Source organism: Euleptes europaea, chromosome 7, assembly GCF_029931775.1.
Source record: "Euleptes europaea isolate rEulEur1 chromosome 7, rEulEur1.hap1, whole genome shotgun sequence".
NCBI classification, from domain to species: Eukaryota; Metazoa; Chordata; class Lepidosauria; order Squamata; family Sphaerodactylidae; genus Euleptes; species Euleptes europaea.
In genome coordinates this window covers 49,256,716-49,274,153 of record NC_079318.1, presented here as the reverse complement: position 1 = coordinate 49,274,153, position 17,438 = coordinate 49,256,716, and the positions used below count along the sequence as shown (strand labels likewise).

Sequence of the window (17,438 nt, the reverse complement as noted above, 5' to 3'; positions counted from 1 at the left end):
CTAAAAGTCACCGTTGCAACCTGACGTTAGGAAGAATTGTCTCACCGATATGGGGGCAATGCATTTAGAACTGGATGATGGACTAACCTGTTAACGGACCCTCAGTTCTACAAGAGTGTGGAACAACTACAACTTCTCAAATACAAACATTTCTATACTGAAGCTGGGGGCAAAAAACAGCACAGAAAGTGTGTATCAGTGTGGCACTGGCATTTTTTTCAGGCAGAAGAAGGCAGGAATATTATATCAAACTGAATACCAGGTCAGACCACTGGCCCATTTATCTCATTATTGCCTACTTGGACTGGTGGTGGAATTTTTCAAACAGGAATTTTTCACGTCATGTGCAAGATAATCTTATAAATGGAGATGCCTGGGGTTGAACCTGGGGATTTGTGCATACTGAACAGGTGCTTTACCACTGAATGGCTGGAGTCCATTTGAGCCAAATAAATAAAATAGCCAGAAAATTCCACTCTAATCTGTTAGAAGAAGAAGAGTGCCAACTTTCTCTACCACTTAAGGAAGAATCAAACCTGCTTACAATCATCTTCCCTTCCCCTCCCCACAAGAGACACCCTTTGAGGTAAGTGGGCCTGAGAGAGTGTGACTAGCCCAAGGTCACCCAGCTGGCTTCACGTGTAGGAGGGGGGAAACAAACCCGGTTGACTAGATTAGCCTCCGCCGTTCATGTGGAGGAGTGGGGAATCAAACCTGGTTCTCCAGATCAGAGTCCACTGCTCCAAACCACCTCTCTTAACCACTACACCATGCTGGCTCTCAGTAGATTTACAGCAGCTCTCTGCATGCTAGTTACCACATGGTGCTGCTTTCCTGGTGCTATATCCAGCTTTGCATCCTGAGCTATATCATATGAATATTTTAAGTGAATCAGTCAGTAAATACTCTTTTAGACTGGCTATGGGTGGACAATTGTATGCTGAATAAAATATTTCCCGCAGATAGAACTCTAGTCCTTTAGGGAAGGGCAGAAATCAGGCCTGACTCAATAGTTTCCCATGAACATGGAAAATTTGATTTGGGACAACATTCAAATATGTGATTTCTCCACAATAAAGTGAAACTGCACGTTTCCAGCAACTTTGTTTTGTGTGATTTGTCTGAAAGTGAATGGGTAGATTCATGACACTTCTATTTGTGCCAATGCTGAAAAATGAAAGTAGGCTAAAGACTGGGATTTGACCAAAGTTGGACTGAGTTATCATCACAAAATGGCCAACAGAATGGAATTACATGTTCTTTTCGAATGTCATCTTTATATCACAAGGATACTCAAAATTTCCAGTTAATTTGGGTTTTTAAGATAACTCACCTTCCCAGTGTATCTGTGTGTTACCCTTCTAGGTCTAAAGGGGGGTGGGAGCTATTGTATGTCTTCTGTATAGAGAGACAAGTATATATAAGATATAGAGGCAGCACACACTTCTCCCCATGGGATATTACAGTGAAGCATGAAAACTGAATGCCCAAGTTACTTGTTCTCCTACTTTTTTTTTTTTTAATAATGTGCAGAGCCATTCTGTGTATATCTCCTGTAGAGGAAGACAAAGAACTATAATAAAAGATGTGACTGCTATGTCCTTTCTTGAATGCATAATCAGCATTTGTGCCAGGCTGGAGGAACAGTCACCTTCTGTCGAGTTCCCTCCGCTTTGCTGTGAGGTGGAGCGACACTGGTGTTGTTATATTAGCAAGCTGACAAATGGCTGTTGAAGTGACACATCTCTCATCAATCAACAGAAAAAATGTGTTTATAGAGTTCAACGAGTAAAATCTGTGGACCCCCCCTCCTTTTATGTCTCACTCACCTTAGAGGTAGTAATTGGTGTGGTCATTCTGTGTCTTAATCTTTATTCTGCACTTCATACATCTGTTGTGTTCCTGATTGTCTAGTTTCTTTCAGGTTGTATAACAGTTAATGGGTGGTTGCTGTGCAGCAGCCATGCACCATATGACAGCTGTCTTCACACAGTGAGCTGCTATGTGCAGGGACCAGCCACAAGAGCCCCTTTCAGGCATTCTTAAGCATGTACAATGATTCCATCTCAGGGTGGGAGTGGGAGTGACAAGCTCCGCCCTGATCTATGTGCATTCTTTTCTGTGTGATTATATACTATGTGTTCCCACTAGCAATGGCAAGAGATTCAGTAAGTTGTCCTTCCTGGCAACTAGTGGGAGACTGGGTGCAATACGTACAAGAGGGAGGGACTGCTGTTGGCGATGGTGTGATGTCACTTCTGGGAAAAGTCCAGAAGGGCTGTTACTCCTCTCTAGGAATCACTGGAAACTTTGTGGTAAAACCACAGAGTTTTTGGCAATTCCTAGAGAGGACTGACGGAACTACTTGGTTTTTACTAGAGAGTGGTTCCTAGAGATGCATGACATCACTGCCAAATTTATCCTTGGAAGTAATGTCACACCAACAGCTCAACTGCTCTGAGTGGCAGTGGGAAATGAAAGACAGGAGTAAGGATAACCCTAGATCTAGGTAACCCTAGATTCAATTAACTGCTGGTTTTTGTATTTTCAGAGTTGCTATTTTTTGCTTGTTTGTCACAGCAGTCTTTGAGGCAACATGAAATCTCTTTTGCACCCAGCACAATCTAATCTAATTGTTTGCAACATCTCCTATTATACATTTTAAGTTTGCCACAGAATGCACACTTGGGGCTTTTCTATCACTGCATAGAACATCCCCCTCCTTTTTACTACACATTCAAGCTGATGAAGAATTCTAGAGAGTTCACTAATGTGCATGTTCACTAATTAGTAATATTTAGATTGATCCTAATAATCACACCACTGTTGTTTGTGGAAATGTGCTAATATGACTTCCTGCAGCTTTACAGTAGATCAGTTCCCTCTGAAGATCCACCTGCTGTGTACTAAGCTAAACAGTCAATACACAGTACTTGGTGCATCTGGAAGTTCCCAATATAAAATGGAAAATTATAGTTACCTTAAGGGAACATCACATCTGCAACATGGCATTTGGATTTTTAACAAGCCAATTAAAGTACATTTTTTTGTTTTTAATTCAAAAGCAGATCTAAATTATCCTGGCAAGGACCGGTTATGCAGTCAGCAGAATCAAGGGGTAAATCTTGTTTGAACTCTTTCATTTCTAGTTGCAATTTGGGGTGGGTGGACTGCATGATTGAATAGTCTCCCAGAGGAACAAATTTCCCTGCATATAGAAAATGGCCACATTAGAGAAGGATCTAGCAATGCCTTCTTCTCCCTAACATGTTGTTTTCTAATATGTAGAATGAGAACCATTTTCCATAGGAAACCATTCAAGGAGGCAATCATCCACCTGCAGTCTGAAGCATTATGGATTCTGTTGACAGTTTGATGTCATTTGGTTTAGGATTTTAGGACAAAATGACATCATGGGACCCTAGGGTTGCAAGGTCCCTCTTCGCCACTGGCGGGAAGTTTTTGGGGCAAAGCCTGAGGAGGGGAGGGTTTGGGGAGGGGAGGGACTTCAATGCCATAGAGTCCAATTGCCAAAGCGGCCATTTTCTCCAGGGGAAATGATCTCTATTGGCTGGAGATCAGTTGTAACAGCAGGAGATCTCCAGCTAGTACCTGGAGGTTGGCAACCCTATGTGACACTCAGAGCTGCTGCTGAAATGCATCTTTGTGCCAAGATCCCCTTCCCCACCTTCCTGTATTGTGATGCCATAATGTTGTGCATTTCCTTGTCCCAGTTTGACATCATTGGCTATTGCTATCATACAATATGATGATGTTATGTTACTGGAAGAAGTCAGTGTGAGGGTGCTTCTTTTGCTGACAGCCCCGTGTCTCTGAAACATATGCTTCCACTTTCAACCTAACATTTTAATCCAAAGAACGCTTTACCAGCGCCTTTCCCCCCAGTAAATAAATGGGGCATTTCCAAGTAGATACAATTAGGATAAGCGATGCGTGTGTGAACTCAACTCTTATGAAATGCAGTGGATTTTGCAACCTCTTCTTGCCTCGAAGGCTGACACCTACTCTTTGCATATGGCAGGTTCCAAGAAAGGCACCTGTGGTAAAGAATGAATATTCTGATGCTTCCGAACCTTTTGGTGAAGGTGAAGGGGGCTTGTTGAGAACATTGCTGTGAGCAGATGGACCCCTGAAACCATCTGCTATCGAAGCAACTAAATGTTCAATGATGCATTACGAAATTATTTAGCTCTCAAAGAGCCTGAAAGTAGTTAGTAATAATGGCATCTGTACTGAGAGCAAACAACCTATTTATATATGATCTATCACTTCATAAACTGCTTGGAGACCATCTTTTTTTAATTTAAAGAAGCAGTAGTCCTATTGACTCCTGGTGTATAAAATTGCAGACAAATACATTTGTAAACCTCTGATGGTTAGCTAATTGAGTTCTTTTATTTTTAACTAAACATTTTATTAAAATAATAGTTTAGCACAATGCATGTTTTCTCCTTTCAGTGTCTTCGTCATCAGTGTGATTTTGCACTGCTTCTGGTAGTTGTTTCTTTTACCATAATCTTATTAAGAAACCTGCTATGTCCCCTCTTTTCATGATAACTGTCTTCACTGAGCAGCTGTTTGTCATCTGCATAGCAACATAGCAGTTCCTAAATTTGAGCCATACCTCTTTATTTTCTTTACATTTTTCTTGGCTATCCTTCTTCCCCAATCTTTCTTCCTGCTTCCCCTCTAGGCTACAGCTCACAGGGCATGGGGGGAAAGGAGGGGAAGGGTAAAACCCCCCCCCCCGAAACAGATATCTGTAGGAGATTGAACCAGCACATGCAGCAGGAATGAAACAAAAGGCTCCCATTTATATCTTACACACACACAGCCCATCGCTATCCTTTCTTGAATACCTGTCAATCAACCACCAGTCAATCACAGAAAGACCCAATCAGCCACATAATGACAGCCAGATGGCATCTACTCCCCATGAACTGTACTCCTGAAGTCACACTTACTGCCGGTAACTAGCAGCGTTTCCTATCCAGGGAAGTAATGAGGTGTTTTTTGTATTCAGACTAAGTTGTAATGCCTTACACCTCTGACAGGACACCCCTGTGAACAGAATACATGGCCGTTATCTGACTGGCGTCATTTGGCCTTTTCTAACAGAATCAGAGGTGCCTTATAAAAAATGATGCCCTTCCGTCATCCGTTCCAAACATTCATCAGTCAACTTCACTGAGGGGAAAAAATATGTCTTGTAAATAATGTTGCAATTTTTAATGGGGCGGTTGTACTAAAACTACCCAGGCCAGACAAAACCAGGATATCTACACATAGTCTGATGTGATCTCTTTCATGCTGCTTTATCAATGCTTTCAACCTTGACCTGCAAGGGAACACCCTTTTCTTCAGCCTCTTTGCCTAGTTCTGGGGCCCTCTTGTAGTGAATTATTTATGTTGCTTCTCTGATAGGACCTCTGTCCATGGAGAACACAGATGAAACCGCTAAGTGGCTCTCCAAGCCCTTAGTTAAGTAAAATTATAAAATAATCCCTTCAGCACTTGTTTGTATCTTCTCAACTCAGCACACCCTTTTAAATGCTGTCATTTAAGGCCATTACCTGCTTATTTGAACTCAATGGCATATTGCTGAGGTTTTAAGTCTTCTCCCTCTTTGCTTGTACAGGAATAAAATCCATAAATCAGCTTTCTTGGCTTAGAACTCAGGATCCAACTTTTGATAGTGGACAACATGAGCCACATTTTTGACCCAGGAAGCCAGTCCCACACCCAGCCACATATGGTGTCCTACCAGGTGCTCAATAACCTTCCCTGTGATTTGTTGACTGCCTGGGACTGGGTAGCCACACTACTGGTGGGCTGAATTTGTTCCAGTGGGTCAAAGTGTGCTGGCCTGCTATACAGGGAACTAATTATGTGGGGTTTTTTTTCTGTTTTAGTTTCTCAGTAGATCTGCTATGCATTAAACTAGCATTGAGTTCCAAAAATTCTTTGTATATTGTGTAAATTGCTCTCCTTGATTCCACTCCTTGATTCCATGTAAGGGTTCAGCTAAACTACACATTGTTTGTTAGAACTAGATCTTATCTCTTGATTTGCATTTCTGATTTGGGGATTGGGTTTAGGAAAGCCAGTGTGGTGTAATGGATAGAGTGGCAGACAAGGATGTGGGAGACCCGAGTTCAAATCTCCACATTGCCCAATTAAGCTTGCTGGGTGACCTTGGGCCAGTCACATTTTCTCAGCCTAACCTATCTAGAGTTATTGTAGGGACAAAATGAGGAGGGTAGACCAATGTTATGTAGCTCTGAGCTCCTTCAAGAAATGGTGGGGGGAAATGTACTAGTAGGGTTACCAACTCTGGGTTGGGAAATACCTGGAGATTTTGGGGGCAGAGCCTGAGGAGGGTGAGGTTTGGTGAGGGGAGGGACTTCAATACCATAGAGTCCAATTACCAAAGTGGCTGTTTTCTCCTGGTGAACTAATCTCTATCGGCTGGAGATCAGTTGTAATAGCAGGAGATCTCCAGCCACCATCTGGAGGTTGGCAACCCTATGTACTAGATATGTAACTGGTTTTTAAAACTATTCACAGAAGACCTCTAACTGAGGATGAAGTACTCCTTTCCTATTTCGGAAAGAGTGACGTGGCCTACTTTAAAGATTGATGTGGTTCAGATGTAATAACAAACCATGATTTATGGTTATGTGAACAAGCATAAAGAATTCTCATTGTTGATGCCACTTCCCTTTAATACATCAGGTATTAAATATTTCTACTGTTGCAAGAAACCATAGGCATTTTTTTTGTCTCTTGCAAACCACAAATTGTGACTTGCTGTCTTCCATCTAAATAAAATTTCCAAACCAGGATTGAGCCATGGTTCAGAGGGGAGAGAGCAAACCATAGTTTGTTGTTTGGACATAATGACAAGCCATAATTTGCCATGAAATCAGAAGCCTTGCATTATCAAGCCACACTCAGGCCAGCGGTCCTCTAGGCTAGTCAGTGTAATGACAGGCCAATGGCCATGCCATTACCAGTTCAGTGTCATGGCACCTGTGTTGGTTTGTTTGCTCCTTCAAGAGGAGAAGACCGAGAGGGGATATGATTGATAACCATGTTCAAGTACTTGAGGGCCTGTCATATTGAGGATGGTGCCGAGTTGTTTTCTGTTGCCCAAGAAGGTCGGACCAGAACCAACGGGTTGAAATTAAATCAAAAGAATTTCCGTCTAGACATTAGGAAGAATTTTCTAACAGTTAGAGCAGTTCCTCAGTGGAACAGGCTTCCTCAGGAGGTGGTAAGCTCTTCTTCCCTGGAGGTTTTTAAGAGGAGGTTAGATGGCCATCTGTCAGCAGTGATGATTCTGTGACCTTAGGCAGATGATGAGAGGGAGGGCATCTTGGCCATCTTCTGGTCACTAGGTGTGGGGGGGAGGTAGTTGTGAATTTCCTGCATTGTGCAGGGGGTTGGACTTGATGACCCTGGTGGTCCCTTCCAACTCTATGATTCTATGTCTCCAGAGCACCAAGTCCAGTTTTACCATGCAGTTTCCACAAAATGAAGATGTTCTATCCTGTCCAAGGCTGGCTTTTGGAAAGGGAGAGGGATGCCTCATCATTCAAGGGCATGCAGGCTTGTATCCATTAAGGAAGGAATGTAAATGGAGGCAATCCCCTTTGTGAAATGCTAACACCTCCCTACACTCTCAGCCTGGTTGCTGGAATGCAGACAGTGAATCTAATTAGAAATCTAATACAAAAAGGGCACACGGATCCTGAGGTTGTGGGGTGGAAAATCAGATTAGCTTCATTACTTTATTCTGCACCTCACAGCGCTTTTGCCAGTGGACAATTACATTAGATCAGAGAGGAGATCAAAAGGCAAAATCTCCCCAGAAATGATGCTATTCCTTGTCTCATTGGTGGCAGAAAAAGCATAAATGTTGATGAAGGATACATTTGCTATAGCTAACCATTATTTACTTCATATTTCAATTCAAAGCAGTAACCAAGCTTCACCCACAGGTCTTTAAAAAAAATGGCAACACTTTATTATTTTTTAATCTGGACTACAGTGGCCTGGATCGTTCTATTATGGGTGGTCTTGGACAATTTGTTTTTTCTCTTGTGGTCAGTCATTACTCCAGCCATACAGAAACCATCAAGCAACTATTTCCCATGCCTTAAAAGTATACATGGGCCACAACAGATACAAATTCCAACACATCACCCCATGACTTTGTCACATGTAGAATGTGTCTATGGAAAGGCACCTTTGACAAGGGAAAGGCAGTCAAGCAGAATCTGAGACTACAGCTGCTACTGGGACTAGTCCTAAGGTTGACTGTCAGGGTCATGTATGAGATCATTAAGTAACAGAACAATTGTACTGGCTATGAAGAATAAGAGGAAGATTTGGTTTTTATAGCCCACTTTTCTCTACTTTTAGGGAGTGTCAAAGCAGCTTACAATTGCCTTCCCTTCCCCGCTCCACAGCAGACACTAGGGTTGCCAACCTCCAGGTACTAGCTGGAGATCTCCTGCTATTACAACAGCCAATAGAGATCAGTTCCCCTAAATGGCTGCTTTGGCAATTGAACTCTATGGCATAGAAGTCCCTCCTCAAACCCCACCCTCCTCAGGCTCTGCCCCAAAAACTTCCCGCTGGTGGCAAAGAGGGACCTGGCAACACTAGCAGACACCTTATGAGGTAAGTGGGGCTGAGAGAGTTCTGAGAGAACTGTGACTAACCCAAGGTCACCCAGTAGGCTTCATGTGGAGGAGTGGGGAAACATACCCAGTTCACCAGATTAGAGTCCACTGCTCCTAACCACTGGACCACTAAATGCATTTTTGGAGCCTTGCATGAAGCAGAGCACTATGAAGCAGAACACATTGCCTTGAGGACTTAAAACCACTAAACACTAGCCATCAGGCACAACTGCTTTAAATGAGTTAATTTCAAGTCAACATTTTACCTAGTGGTTCTGTTCTCCTTGGTGCCCTCTGTATTTATTAATTTATTTAGGCTATTTCTATGCCGCCTATACAGAATCCTGCGCGAGGCAGCTTACAATTAAAATAACAATATAAAACAACAGGTCATTAAAACAAGTGATGGGACACAAACAGCATAAAACTGTCAATGAAAATAACTTCAGACTAGAAACAGATCATTTAAAAAAACTAGTAAGACAGAATTCCTAATTAAAAGCCTGTGTAAAAGACGTGTTTTGGCCTGGCATTAATAGACAGTAAAGTAGGCACCAGATGAGCCTCAAAGGGGAAAGTGTTCCAAAGGCAAGGTGCTAGTGAAGGAAATGCCCTGCCTGTAGTATCCACCCACCTTGCCTCTGAACTTGGGGGCACAGAGAGCAGGGGTTGAGATGCCAGTCTTAACTGCTAAGATGGAAAGTACAGGAGGAGATGGTCCTTCAAGTACCCTGGCTGCAAGCCATTTAGGGCCTTAAAGGAATGAACTAGCGCCTTGAATTGTGCCTGGAAACAGATGACTAACAATTAGAGTTGCCAGCTTCCAGGTGGTGAATGGAGATCTCCCACAATTACAACTGATCTCCAGGAGACAGAGATCAGTTCACCTGGACAAAATGGCTCTTTGGAAGGTGGACTCTATAGTAGGGCTGTTGAATTTTAAAAAATTCGGTATAGTTCGGATTCAGCTGAATTCGGCCCGTTTAGATTCGGGATATGCCAAAATCTGAACTCCCCCACTTCGGGTCTGTGTAATTCGGCGGGAATTCAAAGTTCGGGAAAAAAATTCGGCGGGATAAAGCCATTAAAAACACAACCGCGCCTTTCCGCGGCTCTGGGGGGGCATTTTTGGGGGTAGAGGTCCCAAACTTTCAGAGGAGCTTCAAAGGACCCTTCTTGCCAGACCCCCCAAGTTTTGTAAAGATTGCGTCAGGGGGGGCTGAGATATGGGCCCCGAAAGAGGTCCCCCCACCCTTAATGTGTATCTCTGAGCAGAGCTTGCCGCCCACGCACAAAGCTGCCAGCCCCGACAAACAGCTGATGAGAGCAAGGGAGGGGCAGGTGCTAAGAACTTTGCAAAGCAACACAACTGCAAAGCAACACCTTTGCAAACATGCAAAGGGCGGGGCAGGTGTGAAGAATTTTGCAAAACAATACAATTGCAAAGCAACACAAGCACGCAATGCAACACCTTTGCAACAGTGCAAAGCAACACCTGACACCTGGGAGTTTGCAAACCATGGAAAGGGACAGAGGCAGCTAGCTATGCATAATGAGCAGGAGGGGGTGGAATTTCTCCTTTTGCATTGGACTTGGGACCAGGCAGATGCATTCTTTAAGTCACCATTTGAAAACCAGTTTTGAGCAAGCATCAAAATAACCTAACTGATCTTATGAATGAGGGAAAACCTGAAGACATAAAAATGAAGCCCCCCCTCAAACCAGGGAGAGAGAGACTGGAGGGGGAACACACACCCCAGGCAGAACCGGCAAAAGCCCCTTTTGGCTTCCCCCCCCCAACCACAGAAACTGCTCCCTCCCCACACACACACAGACTCTGCTTTCCCCCCCCCACACACACAGAAAAGAAAAATTATAGATTAAAGCCCCCAAAGCAGTCTTACTGTGGCTGTCTTCTGTTCCACCAGGAAGGGCTGGGAGGCTGGGTAATCCAATATGATTCCATTTGTATCCAATATGAGATCCATATGTATGCATCTCTCGAGGGTGATCCATTCATCCCAATAGGGAAAAGGGGAAAGCCCATATCTCGGGGGGCCCTGACCCAATGTTTACAAAACTTGGGTGGTCTCTTAAAAAGCCTTGTCTGAAGCTCCGCTGAAAGTTTGGGGTCGGCACACCCAAAAATGCGCCCCCTGCAGCCACGGAAAGAGAAAAGGGGGGGAGCCGATATTTCTTCCCCCACTGAACCCATCTTTACAAAACTTGGGTGGTCTCTTAAGAAGGATTGTCTGAAGCTATGATAAAAGTTTGGGGGCTGCACCCTCAAAAAAGCGCCCCCTGCAGCCATGGAAATGGAAAAGGGGGAGAGGAAAAAGGGGCGGAGCCCATATCTCGGGACCCCCTGACCCAATGTTTACAAAACTTGGGGGGTATCTTAAGAAGCCTTGTCTGATGCTCCGCTGAAAGTTTGGGGTCGGCACACCCAAAAATGCGCCTCCTGCAGCCATGGAAAGAAAAAGGGGGGAGCCCATATCTCGGGACCCCGACCCAATGTTTACAAAACTTGGGTGGTCTCTTAAAAAAACTTGTCTGAATATCCCCTGAAAGTTTGGGATCTGTACCCCCAAAAATGCACCCCCTGCAGCCACGGAAAGGAACAAATGTGCACAAGCACCCCCTCACACACACATGAGGATTTCCCTCTCTCTCTCTCTTTCCACGGCTGGGCCGCACATCAGCTGATTCCTCCAGTACTCAATCCTGACTGATTGGCCAGAAGAAGACCCAGCTTGGCCACCGATTGGCCGGGGGAGGAGAATGCTGCTTACTGAAGTTTATGCTGCTTACTGACGGCCCCGAATTTGCCGGATTTATTCGTGAACTCCCGAACTCGCTGAATTCGGCCCCCCCGGTTGCCCACCATTTTTGAGTTCGGTTCGTCCCGAACTAAAAACCACCAAATCAAGGGAAATTCGGCTGATTTTCAGTTCGGGCCAAACCGAATCAACAGCCCTACTCTATAGCATTATACCCCACTGAAGTCCCTCCCCTTCCCAAACCCTGCCTTCCTCAGGCTCTACCCCCAAAATATCCAGATATTTTCCAATTCGGAGCTGGCAGCCCTACTAACAAGTGCAGATCTTTCAGCACAGGGTGATACAACCCCTGTAATCAACCCCTGACCTGGCCCACTCCCTACATTTTGGACCAATTGAAATTCCAAAGCAATTCAAAAGCAGGGTAGTTTTAGGGTTGCCAACTGCCAGGTAGTAGCAGGAGATCTCCTGCTAATTCAACTGATCTCCAGCCGATAGAGATTAGATCACCTGGAGAAAAATGGCAGCTTTAGCAATTGAACTCTATGGCGTTGAAGTCCCTCCCCTCCCCAAACCCCGCACTTTTCAGGCTCCACTCCCAAAATCTCCCACCGGTTGAGAAGAGGGACCATCATGATGAGCTAGATTCGAGTCCAGTAGTGCCTTAGTGACCAACAATATTTTCAGGGTATAAGCTTTTGAGAGTCAAAGCTCCTTCGTCAGATTTCTTCATGATGTCCCTCTGATGCCTACACTACTGAAATTTCAGTCAAGAAAAGATACTGGCTCACACAAAATCCAACAAAAAAACAAACCATATAGTTAATACCCCTTTATTAAGACCAACCAGAATGACACAAAATATTGTGCAAAGATCTTATTCATCGGATGTAAAGCTTTTCTTTTTCTTGATTTTCACATGTAAAACTTTTCGCTGTTGGGATTTATTTGCTGCCAGTTTATGATTCTGTGCGTTTATTATGATGCTGTGGTTTTTATGCATTTTTATTTGAAGGTTTAGCTTATTTATTGTTGGTTAGCTTTATCAATAGGAGTGTTGGATTCTTAGGCCCTTTGGCAAAACCAACCTTTGAATAAAGTGAAGTAAAAGTTAATTGTAATTAATAAATAGAAATACATCACATTAAATTGTTTAAGAAAGGGCTACTTGCTGGAGAAACACAAGCCTTCTGTGAAAAGCAATTCAATTCCTTTAGAAAAATAAAACAGAGCAGAAAAATTGCCAGCTAGTAATACACCAAGTTCTTCTGTAGAGGCTAAAGGCAAACCTGTGTCAGAATTTTTTTTTAAAAGGAGAAAAAAATCACTGCGGAGGAAGCGACAAAACAGATAGTTCCAGGCAGTCAATAACACAAATAATTCAAGAAGAATAAGAAAAAAGAGTTGAAACTTTTCCTTTTCCACACATGCACACACACACACACAAATCTATATTGTGAAATATTATTAACAAGAATGTCTGTTTATAGTCTATCAAACCTTTTCAAAATGCCTTTCAAGGGAGAGATCTTCCCAGTTATTTCAAGAAAGGTCAATACCTGCATATTTTACCCTGTCTCTGACAAACCCACTTGAACAGAGAGAGAGATCTGAGCATTGTATAACTTCCTCAAGACTCTTCCCTCACACCGACCATCCGCTTCCTGATTTAATAAGAAGCCCATTACAAATCCCTTCCATTTTCGCCCATTCACTTCTGAGCTGACAACATATGGAATAGGGTTTAAAGGCTAGATGTTCTGACAAGAAGGATTCCTTGTTTAAGAGCTCTCATCATGAAGCACCCTTAATTAAAAATTGTATTGATTTCTCTCTTTTTCCTTCCCCCCTTAACGACAGGCTCTGGTCTTCAACACCCATTGTTAGTCTGGTTGACAGTTTAAGTAGTGAAACAAAGGGCATTTATACAGCACTTAGCGCAAAATTATTACAGATTAAAAAGTGCTTTATCTTGGTAATGGCATTTGCTTAGACTCTGGTGATTTGTGGAAGTATTTGTGTACACAATATTTGCACAATGTGTATGCCCCCATCTCAGTTGCATCCTGCTTGCCTAGTCCTCTTCACAAGGGAGCCTCACATTTTCAATGGCAGTGGGGTTAAGCAACATCCCTTGATACTCTTCTCCTCTTTCCACGCATAGTCAGTGGTCTCCTTACAGAGCTGGGGAGAATATTCCATGGCTCGGTCCTCCTGGGTCTTATTGAGCCTCCTATGAGCTGCATAAAACCCAAAGGTTTCCTTGCACTTTTACAAGGCATTTGGATCCCTGGACCACTGGTGTTTTTTTCAGTGCCTGCTTTTGCCATGTCTAAAAAGAACACAGCTTGGAGTCCATGCCATGTCAGGCCTAGGGTTGCCAACCTCCAGGTACTAGCTGGAGATCTCCTGCTAATTCAACTGATCTCCAGCCGATAGAGATCAGATTGCCTGGAGAAAAAATGGCTGCTTTGGCCATTGGACACTATGGCATTGAAGTCCCTCCCCTCCCCAAACCCCGCCCTCCTCAGGCTCCGCCCCAAAAATCTCCTGCCGGTGGCAAAGAGGGACCTGGCAACCCTACCCATGATAGCCATTTTGTGAGTTGCTGTGCCTCCTTTAGCAGTCATTTTGTGGTGGTTCCTGCTACCTGTTCTCAAAATTCCAAAAGTTCCCACAGGTTCAACAAAGTCTATTGTTAACATTTTTTTCTCAGTATTTTTGCATCTGTTTATGTGTTAAGTGCCATCAAGTTGCTTATGACTTATGGTGACCCTATGAATGAATGACTTCCAAAATGTCTTATCATTAACAGCCTTGCTCAGATCTTGCAAACTGAGGGCTGTGGCTTCCTTGATTGATTGGAAATTTCAAAATTTTCTATGGTTTTACTACAGAGATTTTTGAAATTCTTAGAATGTCATGACATCACTTCCTGTTCTGATGCAGGAAGTTATTTCCTGGTGCTAGTCCCCTCATTTTTCTCCCACTATTCCATTGAGCAAGCATGGGAGTTAAAGAGAATCATGGGGATGTTCCCTGTCATTACTAAGTGGCAACTCTTCAGTTGGTGGACTACTAGATTGGTAGTCTACTAGATTAATTAATTGGGCATACAGAATTTGTGTTCATGTAACATACTGCTCCCATCGCTTTCTTTCCTAAAAGAGTTCCAGTATTAGCAAACAGAAATTATGTATAACTTTTATACAGGGAGAGAAAAAAATAGCCCATAAGTGACAGCTAATTACATACAATTCTCCTGGGGATTGGTATCACTTTCCCTGACTGCATTGTCTTTAAGGCTTTTAATTTTGTATACCTAGGCAGCTATCATCATGGTTTATTTCTTAAGAGAATTATAACTCTGAACTGTATAAATTAATTTACAGAAAAGCATAGAAATCCTAAGTGTAATAAAATAATTACTCATTGATTTAATAACAAATTAGGGGGCAATTCTAGCAGACTCAACCAATAGCAGCTCATACTCTGTTTATATTCCTTCCTTCACAATGCTAACTTGATTCCCTTCATTGTCAAGGAATTTTGTCAAATATTTTACGCATCTGCATATTGCTGCTGGAGCTTTAACTGTATTTATTAATTAAAATGTGTGTAAGGTCTCACTGCCGAACAACAAAATTCTCCACAGCAGTTCAAGAATTATGATCAGCATACACTAACAAAACACGCTGTATGAGAGATAGTAAAATCTGAAGGCTTATCGCACCCAGTCCAGGGAACGTTTCTGAACGCTTTATAACATGGAAAATTCCTCCCCCCCCCCCGCACCACATTTTCCCGTTTTGGTCATGAAACCATTTTGGAAGCATATAAAGCCTGCAATACCCCAAAACAATTTTATGACGATTTAAAAACTTACCTCATTTCCATAACGTTCTAGCCTTGGGTGCAATAACTCTCAGACGCTTTGAGGACCCTTCCCTCTGCCCACGCCCACTTTTCCCAGCTGCCTCTGACTCCTTCCCTCCTGGTCAATCTTGTGGTTACTCCTCTTTTATTTGCTTGTGTCCTCCATTTTTTTATCGCCATCTGCTTTTGCTATTGTTGGGTCAAAGGGAGGCTTGTTCGTTGAGACGAAGGGGAGGGGGTGGAAGACAGCAGGCTACAGGATCCCAGATGGGACAATTTCAGCTGTGCACGCTCCTTTTGATTGGTTTGTGCTTGGACTGTACCATCACTTAAACATGAGTGGGTGGATAGTATTGCCAAGCATTCCCCCCCCCCCCCACATCACATTGGGGAATTGTCTGCTCTCTACCTAGCCTCAACGGGAATTTCATGTTTTTGGAGGGGAAAAAACCCTTTCTTAACCTCCAAACCACCACAGCGAGCATTCCTGGCAGCCTCTGGTAATTGGAGAAATAAAAGTGTACACTTGCAAGCCCCCCTTTATTTAAACCATGATAACTTCTAGTGCACCCCCCCCCAATCTCTAGGCAGAAGGACTTTCCCTATTCTGCTTCTGGGTCCCGATTGATTGCAAGACCCCTCTGTCTTCCCAACCACCAACTTCTAGGGCACCTTCCCCCCCTCCCCATTAGTTTCACTAGTCGATTACAATGCAATCTGAGAGTTCTGTGTGTGCACAAAGGTTTGTGTGTGTGCGAGAACTAGAGGCGTCAGGTGAAAACGGGAGCCCATTGTCCTATCGTCCCGTTGCAACGACGATCCCACGCAGGCATACCAAAATGCCGAGGGGGGGAGGTAGAGGGGAACCCAAGCAACATCACCATGACGTGTTGCTCCCTCCACGCCCCCCTCTCTCTTGTGTGCGCGCTATTTTATTGGAGGTGCGCTCTGAAAGCAGACGTTTCAGAGACGTTAGAACGGGCAGGAGTGCGGGGGGAAATTGGAATTTGCATCCAGGACAAACTCTTTTAAAGTGTTTTCCACACGTTTCCTGGACTGGGTGCAATAAGCCTCCTAGTTTACCAGAAATACAGCCATATTATTTAACTTGAAATTACCCACAATCAGCAGCAAAGCAACAAAGAAACAAAGCTGTGCCAGAGATGCATTTCAGATGCCAAATGAGCTGGAATCTGAAGTTGGGATATAAGAATATGTTGTATTTGTCTCATTTTGTTGTTCTTCTGAACCTTTGCATTTTCCTGTTTTTACTGCTAGTGTTCCCAATTTGCTGGTTTCTTTTATGGCAATTTTACACGATGTTTGTGTAAAATTGCCAGATATTGATATACTATATGTCATTTTTACCCATTTGTATGACTTCTATGCACAATTAATACCAAAAACAACAACAACAACCAAGCATCAATTTAAATAGTAATAATTCTATTGGATTTTCCTGCTGTAGATGAGGAAAAGGTGACTGCTGTTAAACACATGATGTTGCCTAACACTGAGTTGAATTGCTGGTCTCTCAAAGGCAGGTTTTTTATATATACTGTGACTGGCAGCAGCTCTCCAGGCTCTGAGACATAGAAAAGTATCACTTTCTATTTGATCCTTTTAACTGGAGATGGTAGGGACTGAACATGGCACCTTCTGCATGACAAGCAGATGCTCTGTCACTGAGCCACAGCCTCTCCTGTCTCATTCCAAAAATGGAGAACCATGACAGAAACATGGGGTTTTGAATGAAAACGGTGTGTCTGCAAACCTTGGTAATACCCCTAATTTGAAGGCCAATCAGGAAGGGCCAGGATGAGCTTCTCTTTGGAGGGTGTTCCATGAGTTTCGTTGCTGAGAAGATACTGTCCCACATAATAACCACCATACCCACTCATGGAAATGTCCACTCGAACAAATTTAACTCATTCTCCCCTTGATAAGGTTCTGAAACTGTAAATAGGCCTGACTGGGGTTTTAAAAAGCTAGGGGGAGAATATTTTTGGTGACATCAGTGTGTTCTACCATACTATTTTTGCGGTATGCTAGAGTATCCCGTGACACTTCG

The 17,438-nt window shown here is 43.3% G+C and overlaps 1 protein-coding gene across 1 annotated transcript in view; it reads left to right on the top strand.

The window, feature by feature from the left end:
* Window positions 1-1,566: 1,566 nt before the first annotated feature.
* RRP15 (ribosomal RNA processing 15 homolog) overlaps window positions 1,567-17,438 on the top strand; it is a 280,684-nt gene continuing 264,812 nt past the window's right edge. The window contains exon 1 of the mRNA XM_056852856.1: window positions 1,567-1,573. The gene's annotated coding sequence lies outside the window, so the exon portion shown is untranslated. The remainder of the gene's footprint in view (window positions 1,574-17,438) is intronic.